The sequence below is a fragment of the Cornus florida genome, unplaced genomic scaffold, assembly GCF_030987335.1.
Source record: "Cornus florida cultivar Cherokee Brave unplaced genomic scaffold, ASM3098733v1 CherokeeBrave_3.0.0_Hap2_Chr08, whole genome shotgun sequence".
Classification (NCBI taxonomy): Eukaryota; Viridiplantae; Streptophyta; class Magnoliopsida; order Cornales; family Cornaceae; genus Cornus; species Cornus florida.
The window spans coordinates 50,366,638-50,376,978 of NW_026775578.1; the positions used below are offsets into that span (position 1 = coordinate 50,366,638).

Here is a 10,341-nt window from a genome sequence, read left to right on the forward strand (position 1 = left end):
AAGAACCTAGTATTTCTGTTTAAATGCGTTGAAGGAATAAAGAAGGTCATCTCAAAATTAATGTTCTAAATTAAGGAGGAGGATGATTTTATTAGGGAATAGGATTTAATGATTGCAGAGTATGGTGTTGCTGGTAATAAGTGGCTTTCCATTTTGTTAGATTTGAGACATAAATGGGCCCTGGCATTTGTCAAACACGATTGGTCTGCAGGAATGAGTAACATGCAATTGAGTGAAAGCTTCAATGGTCAATTGAAGTATTACCTTTCCAGACAATTTATTCTTCTAGAATTCTTCACACACTTTGACAGATTATTGTCCGACAAGCGGTACAAGGAGTATGAAGCCGAGTATGGCCTGGTGGAGAGGCAACCAGAGCTAAAAACAAAGTGCCACATATTACGTCAAGCAGGGAAGGTGGTGCAGTGTTGCGGGTATAACCAAATTTGTGCAAAATAGTGTGGCCAAGTTTTAAATTTATAAAAGCCACTACTACCTCTAACTAAAAATATAGCTAGGGTGAGTAGGTATCGTCCTAAGAGATTTTAAGGTGTGCCTGTAATGGAAACAATTTATAGGGTTAGTAGGTCAAGTGATCAAAAGATGGTTTGTTTGATTGATTACACTACAATTCAATTGAAATTAGAGTAAACAAAACACAATAATTTATAAGGTATAGAAAAAAGATATATAGAGGAGAGGAATTGGGGTACTAGAGCTCACCACTAAGCTTGATTTCACTAGACACTAGCAATTGTATATCAATGGGGCAATTGAATTGTAACTTGTGTGTGTGTGTCATTAATTGAAACTAGGCATGGAACGCAAATAAGTACAGATTGTCTAGCCAATTAATATGGAAAGCACAACCTATCAAATGAGACCAAAATCCATTCAATGAAACCACAATTTATGCACACACAACTGTCTAGAAACATAAACCCTTTGCATTCATAAGTATGGAACACCAAGAAACAAGAATAGATTGTCCACCTATCTATAAATCTAGAACAACTACACTACATCTACACTAAAGACATGGAAATTAAACTAAGTAAGCTAAAGGTGTGGCACAATCCATCAAGAAACAAGAGTGAACCATCAAATAAATTACAAATGTGTTCAATTAAGCACTATGTTTTGACCATCTTTAAATTAACTTCATCCATACACATAGACATGCATAAACTCCATTAAATCTAGAGAAAAGCACATGAATCATCCATTCTAGCATACATAGACATATGGTTAGAAGTAGATAATCAATTGAAAGCATTAATCCATACACATCAAGTAGAAACCACAATATATATATATATATATATATATATATATATATATATATATATATATAAATCCAAGATCAAAACATTTGTTACAAATGAATCCCCAAAAATATACAAAACACTAAGTCTAGGAAGCAAACTTAGGGGCTACTTTTGCCCTAAGCAGATGTCTAGCCACTTATTGAAGTAGTAATCCAATCCTCAAGGGCTATCTCCATGGTAGGAATGACCTCATTATTGATGAAAACCCTAGAAGAATGGAAGAACTCCCAAAGGTGTGTGAAAAGCTCTCTAATTTCTAGCCTCCTCTCCAAGATATGAGATATGATGAATGATCCACTCTCTATGATGAATAAATGGCTCCAAATCCTTATATAGGTAAGTCAAGTGTCACACCCAATGGTTTGGGCTCGTACACCAAGGTCCCCCCAATGATTGCAGCATGAGCCAACTTTTAATGAGCTGGAATCTATTTTTTTCCGGACTTGAGGAGGTTCGATCGATTGAATTGCACTGAGATCCATCGAATACTGCAGAGATCGATCGTCCTTGGCGGTGCCTTTTTGAATAAAGACAAATCTCTGAGATACTTTGGGATATTTTAGGGAAAGAGAAAAAAGTGGTAGGTGGGGATAAAATTGAATATTTTCGATCAATCGAATAGAAGTTGGATCGATTGAACTTGGTGGATTCTTTTGGATAAGAACAAGGGCTTGGATCCATCTTGATGTGTCCAGATCGATGTTTCTTCGATCGATTGAAGTGATGTTGAGATTGATCGAACTTGCTGATTTCCACACTTTGCTTCATTCTACTTTCACTTTGCTCCTTTCTTCCATCTAGCTTTAGTTAGCTTCTTTGATGCTCTTATTTGGCTGAATTGACTTATTTTTGGAATAAGCACCTAAAAAGGGCAATAATACAAAATTAGTCTAAAACAGGAAAGTAAGATTGATAAAGGTCCTAGAATACCTAAGCTTAAGGGGTTTAATTGCGCACTTTTTAATGCTCATCAGATCCCCAAACTTAAATATTGCTAGTCCCTATTAATGAACTACAAAGTAAATGAATGAAATGAACAACTATACAACTATAACTAGAAAGCGATAAATGGATAACACCACTTTCATAGGGAACATGATTGCATTTAGCATATGCAACAAGCCTTTTAAACCCCTAGGTTACCCCTAGTGGACGAGTGAAGTCTCGTGAGGGTTTCCAGAAGTGATACCCACAAACATTAAGCTCATTATCGCTATAGAGACACCAATATTGCAAACAAGCATTAGGAGAAAACTACTTCAAGTATGCAATTTTTCAAACATTTCCAAGCGATCTCCCAAAATCTCAACATCAAGCAAGCAAGTATGGTCCTCCACACATCAAGAAAATGATCATGCAAATCAAAACAACTCTAGAAGTCTTTTAAGTGGACCGGCATCAAATATGTTGCTATCTTAGCCAACTAAAGAAATAATCACATCATTACCCTCAAACTAGCACACAAATCTAGTGCCGATCATCAAGACAAAGAATGGACCTTTTATTAAAGCTTTATTGATCTAGGTGCGCTTACTCTTTTCACTCGATTTTTTTTTTTTTTTTTTTTTTTTTTTTTTTTTTTTAGGTTAGTTCAATTATTAACCTAGAGTTTGGGCCCTCCACCTTTCGGCGTGAGAAATTCAGTGCTTGATGAGGCTAGAATCCCGGTTACTCAATGAAAAGGGTTTGTTATCCACCTTTATCAAGAATGAAAGCTTTCAATGCACTTCTAGCCCAATTGGGATATAATCAATTCAATAATCAACAAAGCATGTATCACACAAATGAATGCTAATGTGCTGTGCTAGTGTAGAATCTTAGAGTGAATCTCAAAATAATCACAAAATCAGGATGATGTAGACCACAAGTGCAATCAAGATATCAATCTTTCAAAAAATTTACTCCTAAATGGCATCCACAAGGTATACAAGGAGTATTGGACTCTCAAGTCAAGCAATTTTTAAATTCTAAGCAATATAGTCCTTAAAAGATCAAAATCATAGCTAGTCATGGACCAATCATAGAAAATCCCTTAAATACACAAGTCATGCTCAAAATTTTGAATTGAAAGAAAATACTGTAAATTACACCCATTACCCCCAAACTTAAACCGCACATATCCTCAATGTGCAAAGAGAACAAATGAAAGAATATACCAGTGCAGCTAAGGCAAAGAATGGCCGGGACGCAAATATCCAAAGTGAGTGGTATAACCCCCCCAAACTTGGAATTAACTACGGTCCTGAAAAGATGGCATTGGGATAAAAGCTGATCAGATAACAAAGGGGATAATTATAGTGTACAGTGGACATGCAAGTGTAAATGGGACAATAAATGAAATAAGGAGAGAGGAAAATAGTGGTCCTGAAAAATTTGGGTAGCACTCTCTCACTGAAGTCACTGGGATGCACCTGATAATGGAGTCAATAGTAAACAGATAGATCAATATAACAATCTGACGTCCAAAATATCATGCATAAATTAAAAAAACAAACAAGTATATAGTACATCACAGTAGCAGGGCCAACAGACTGGCCGAAAAAAAATTAGATCAGTATCAAAATAGCAGTAACGTATCACATATATATAAAATAATGAAAGAGAGGAATAGAGATCAGGCAGATGATGTAAGGCGAGTAGGGCGTGATCCCCGGATATCTCTGGATATGCCCTGCAGCGCAACTAAGATATTAAAGCGAAAAATAGTCACGTTCGTGCTGAGAGATGCTACATCTGACCGAAGAGAGACAACGGCGTCCTCCAAGGACTGTATACGCTCTCCTAAGCTGGGTGTCTGTGCTGGAGCGTCAGGGACGACTAGATCATGAAACTGAGGTACGTCCTGAGCTTGCTCCTGAAAATGAAATGGCGACCCTGCCGGAGAGTGATGTGGTATCTCCTCTACTAGAGGCTCTCACTCTAAGTCTATGTCTATATTTGCTGCAACCGCTGGTGCCACTGTTGGATCGTTTACTGCTGCTGCTATCATTGCCATCTCCTCCTCCTCAGCCTCCTCGGCTGCTAGAACGGTGTTCTGCTCCAGGAACTTTATTAGAGCGTTGTAGCTCTTATTCCAATCCTTCTTGCCGTAGTGGCAAACCCCTGTCTCTAGACACTCATTAGGATGGAAATGATAGCGCTGATCTCTGAGGATCTGAGTAATAAGATGGCCAAATGGGAGAAAAGTGGCCCACTTGGGCTTGGCCTTGCGTCGCATATAATCTCATCATGGCACTCCAACAGAGTGCCGACATAGATACACAGTGGCTTGTATAGAATCCATATAGAACAGCTAAAAAGTCTGAGTGCCTCTAGATCTTATGGCCCGCTATAAATACGTTTCGGAATAATACCGAATCAATGAACCAAAGATCTTCGGGCAGATAAGTCCTAGTGACAAAAGTTTCACCATCTGCGTAATGGCCAGTAAGGGCAATGGCTATGTCTACGGCAGAAGGCCTCCTCTCTAAGATAGGATAATGAACATCAGGAGGGCAGACATGAAGGCATCGAGAAGATCTGGCTAATATATCAACTGTGATCTGGATGGGGTGGCCATCAATAGTTGTATGCAGCTCTGATAGGTTACTCAGGGCCGGCCGGAGGTTCTGGTAGAACAACCGAACAAGCCGCGGATAAACTGAATAAGTGACTGGTGCTAAAATAGCTGAAATGCTTCTCCGGTCAATATCATCATAAGCTGGCCGGGTCAGAAGATACCGAGAGAAGAAAGTAATATCAAACACTGATTCATGCGCCACCTGAAGGCGTGAGTATCTCCTAATAGGTCTGTCATGGACCTAGTTTAGCTATGCCGGTGGTGGAGAAGGAGAAGATATATGCTCAGTCTCAGCTGAAGAAGATGATGCAGAAGCTGAAGACTGTAGTCTAGAGTCGACTGATGGGGACTGAGCTGGATCTGCCTCTGGATATTCCTCTAGCTGCTTAGGCTGCTCAGCCTCATCAACCTGCTCTAGAATTGGGTCCTGAATATGAGAGGGTCCTGCCTGCTTCTCTAATCTCTGCCTCACTCGGCGTGTATAATACTTACGGGCAACAGTCTTTACCCTAGCGATGGCCTGCAAAACAGAGGGAAAAAAACTTACAGAATAAGTCAGTACCGGCATAAAGAATTGAAGCACAGTATATATAGAAACATGCATGTCAAATAAGATAAACAACTCAGAATAATAATCATGAATCTATGCAAGTGATGTCGCAGTCAAAGAAATAGTGACTAAGTGAAACATGCTAAACAGGATAAGTATGGAATGCATCCAATGTGAAAAACACAGTCATTGGGCATAAGTAAGATAGCATGAAACACAAAAGATAGTGTGTGAAGTGCAAATGCAAATCTGTGATATTTGATCGATTAGGAAAAGATGAGATCGATCCAAGTTGGATCGATCTGGACTTAAGTGAGATTGATGTTTCTTAGATCGATCTGAGAAAAACTGAGATCGATTAAACTCTGCAAATAATGTGTATAGTCATAGATCTGTGACGTGGATGGCACGGGGGGCACCCAAACAAGTTTGTGGGTCCCACAACTCCTCAACAACACAAGAATGGTCACTTGGCTTGGCACGTGACCCCCAAAATCGAATTCAGAATGAAATATATACAAAGATATATATATATATATAGGCACATGCTCAAAGCTTCAAAAATGGAAAGAATTTAAACATGGAACCTCAGATCTATCATGGGAAGTTCAAGTACATAAAGATTAAAACTCAAAAAAAATGGAAAATCAAACCCAAAACTTACCTAATCCGAGGAGAGAAGTGGAAAACGAAGGAGAGATGAGATCTGAGATGAGAGATGACGATTTGAAGCTTTGGAAGCTCGCCGTAGGTACGCCGGAGGTTGGGAAGGTGGTATTCAGCAACGGGAGAGAGATGAGGGTCTAAGATCGATGTGCAAATCGATCAAAATGACCCTAGGGTTTTATTTTAACAACTGGACCCGACGAGTTCGATCGATCTGGAAAAGTCTCAGATCGATCGAACATAAATCAATCTTGAAGGAACACAGATCGATCTATGCTTCAAAATGACAAAGTATTTTTGAAATTTTTGGATTTTTGAAAACTAAAAATATTATATATATATATATATATATATATATATTTATTTATTTATTTATTTATTTTGAGAGTAAAATAAAATAAAATAAAAATTCAAAATATTTTTTGGATTTTTGCTAATTTAAAATTAAAATTCAAAAGAGTAGTCAAATCAAAGTCAACAAAGGGGTACAAATCGATCAATCCAAGATCGATCTGGAAGATAATTCGATCAATCGAACGGGTGAAAACCTGCAGACAAGTTTGAACGATGCACAGAGAGGCCTTTTTCATGGATCTCAATTTTTTTTCTAAGTGTGGAATGACAATCGATCCAAGAAAAAGTTGGATCGATCTAGGAACTTTCAGATCGATCCAAGGAAATTGTTAATGGATACACAGAGAGCTGATTTATGCAGGAAAATCTCGCACGATGGAACAGAGAGATGATTGGATGCAGAAATTGGTGTTCGATCGATCGAACCTCTTTTTGAAATCAATCGAACAGGAACAAAATGCCTATTTTCAGAATGAAAGTGCATGCATTCTCAATCATAGTTCCTATCAATGTGTATAAACCCCAAAACATATCTAGACGAAGTAAGAAATGAAAGGTAAAATAGAAATGAGGGAGGAATAGGGTTGTAAACCCTACGAAGCATTTACTAGTCTTTAATGTCTCTAGCAAGACGTTGGGCTCTTTTAGCCTGGATCAAATATTTTATTATGCATCCCCTCCTTGATGGGGTGAAAAGCACTTTGAATCCCACCTAACAAATGGTTACCTGAAGAACTCATTGAATTTGATTCAAACGACATTGATGGTCCTTGGTCAAAACAACTCTTGGGCTTCCATACCCTTGGAACACTTGGTTTCAATGCAACTTTCTTTGAATTCTCTTTGGTAGACAAACTCTTAGAACTTCCACTTTCAAGCAAAGACTTAATTCTATCAAATTCATTATCAATGCACTTTTCTACAACACACACTTCTTTATGCTTGTCGATGGAATTCGGGGTCGGATTAAAAATGTTCAACTTCACTTTCATATGCCCAAATGAGATTTTCATTATCCCCGTCCTACAATTTATGTTGGCATTCGCAGTTGCCAAGAAGGGATGACCAAGGATAACGGGAATTTGGATTTTGGGGTTTGGAACCGGTTCCGTGTCAATAAAAATGAAATCAATGGGGAAGAAGAACTTATCAATCTTGATCAAAACATCCTCAATGATACCCCGGGGCTTTTTGATGGATCGGTCAGCCAGTTGTAATACCACCGACGTCGGTTTTAAGTCTCCTAAGCCCAATTTGACATATACCGAATAGGGAAGCAGGTTAACACTAGGTTCTAAATCAAGAAGAGCCCGATTTATGACATGGTCACTAATGATGCAAGAAGTAGTAGGTGAACCGGGGTCCTTAAATTTTGGGAGAGTGTTGTGTTGCAAAATAGAGCTCACTTGCTTGATCAAGACCACTTTCTTTGGTGCTTGGCTTTTGTTCTTCCTCTTTTGGGTGTAAAGATCATTTAAAAACTTGGCATAAGCTGGAATGTACTTAATTGCATCCAAAAGCGGAAGATTAATCTTCACTTGCCTAAACATTTCAATAATTTCATTATTCTTGGTCTTTTGTTTGTCAAAATAAATAGATCCTTTCAAGGCATCCGAAAATGAAGCTCTTGGCTCAAATTTTTTTTCAAAATCTTTCTTCGAAACATCATCAACACAAGAATTTTTCAAATCCTTTTTCAAATCATGCTTTAATTCATCTTTCAAATCATTTTTCAACACTTTCTTAACATGATGATTATGCACATGCAATGAAGAAGGAATAAAATGTGAAACGGGACGGGTGTTAACTTTTGGTTGCACTGGTTCACTCTCTTCATTGGACATACTCACTTTGTTGTCCACAACCTTCCCACTCCCTAAGGTTGTCACCGCATTGACATGTTCAATTGTGTGACCTTCCGATGAGGAATGAGTCTTCACAACACATTGTTACTTTGGTAGGGCATTCAAAGGCATTTTCCCTTTCTCTCTAGCATTCAAAATACTAGCTATTTGCCAGACTTGGGTTTCTAGCTTAGCAATGGATTGAGAATGAGAATGAAACAATTGAGTGTTTGCTTCTAGGGTGCCTAAAGCGGTCAACATTTTCTCTTCAAAAGCGGGACTCCTAGAATTTCCTTGAGAATAAGATAGTTGGTTAGGAAAATGAGAATTAGAGAATTGATTACATGCGATGATTGAAAAGAATATCTAAAACCTTGGGAACCTTGGCCTTGCATTGGAGGTGGAACATACTTGTTTTGAAAACCACCTTGGGGAGGGTTTGAGCTTTCCCCTTGGCTTTTCCAAGAGAAGTTTGGATGGTTCCTCCAACTTGAACTGTAATGAGTGCCATAGGGATTATTCCCTTGGTTGACAAATGTAGCGTTGACTTGTTTATGGTTTTCACTTGGCACATGTCCATGGGGACAATTGGAAGTAGAATGTAAAACACTTGAATAAGTCATACATGATTCATTGGATGCACGATGATGTACATGATTAGGGGAGGAAGATACTTGATTCGCCGAAGTTTGGTTAATCAAAAATTGATCAAACCTTTGAGATAAGGATTTCATCTCGGCGGCTATGTCATTGGAGTTGTCAACTTGATATAAGCCAACATTCTTCCTTCCACTTAGATTTCTACCATTTTTAGAAGATAAGGATCTATGCATTGAATTTTCACTCATGCTTTCATACAATTGCCACACATCATCCTTATCCTTATCAAGATAAGAACCACCCATAGATGCATCAACCATACCCTTGTGACTATCCGGCAAACTTTCAAAGAAATATTGAACTAGTTGCCACTTAGGTATGTCATGATGTGGGCACTTCCTAAGCAAATCGTTAAACCTTTCCCATGCCTCATGAAAAATTTCCCTATTCCCTTGAGAAAATTCTCTAATAGAAGTACTCATGGCATTGGTCTTAGAAACCGGATAGTACTTCTTCAAAAACTCTTGTTGTATTTCTGCCCAAGAAGTTATCGAAAAAGGCCTAAGATTATTGAACCAATATTTTGCCTTGTCTTTAAGGGTGAAAGGAAAAAGTTTAAGTCTTAAAACCTCTTCTGACATGTCCGTGTATTTCACGGTAGAACACACTTCAAGAAACTCATCCAAATGCTTGTAAGGTTCTTCACTTGGAAGTCCATGATAGTTGGTAAGCATTTGAATGATTTGTGGTTTAATCTCATAGTGATATGCTCTAAATGGGGGCAATTGAATGCAAGTGGGTGCATTATATTCATTAGGCACATAATAGTCTCTTAAAGCAATGGGAGGATTCACAACCGGTGGTGCTAAACGAACACCTTGATTAGCTTGAACCATGGGAGGTTGTGGAGCAAAAATTGGCCGAGGCATTCCCAATGGAACTTAGCCTTGTTGTTGTGGGTGAATTAATGGTCTAGGCATGCCCAACGGTACTTGAATGTTTTCATGATGCACATTAGGGTGGAGGATGCCTTGTTGGTCTATGTGACCAAGGTCCTCCACATGGTCGTTATTCAATTCCTCCATTGGTAAAATGGAGTGATGAGAACTACCTCTTCCCCTAGGATTACGAACAACTGATTTAAGATGCAAATTAGGAGGGACACGAGTAGGATTTAATGACCTATGACCATGCATACACTAGCTAAACAAATAACAAGTAAATAACAATCACTTCACCCCCACAACAAATCAATCAACAAACATTCTCCACATACATTAATCCCTTACTCCCATGTTTGAATAACATGCAAAGAAAAGTAAATTGCCTCTACGTGGGCTCATAATTTATCTAAGAATTGAAAAACTTGCCACCACGTGGGCTGACGATTTAACTAGAGATTGAGTTAGAAAGATCTCACAAAGGGTTCTTAAGCAACTT

General features: G+C 38.4%; 1 non-coding gene across 1 annotated transcript; it reads left to right on the forward strand.

The window, feature by feature from the left end:
* Positions 1-9,279: 9,279 nt before the first annotated feature.
* LOC132272209 (small nucleolar RNA R71) lies at positions 9,280-9,381 on the forward strand. Its single transcript, XR_009469991.1, has one exon. It is a non-coding gene; the product is annotated as a small nucleolar RNA R71 (small nucleolar RNA).
* Positions 9,382-10,341: the final 960 nt, after the last annotated feature.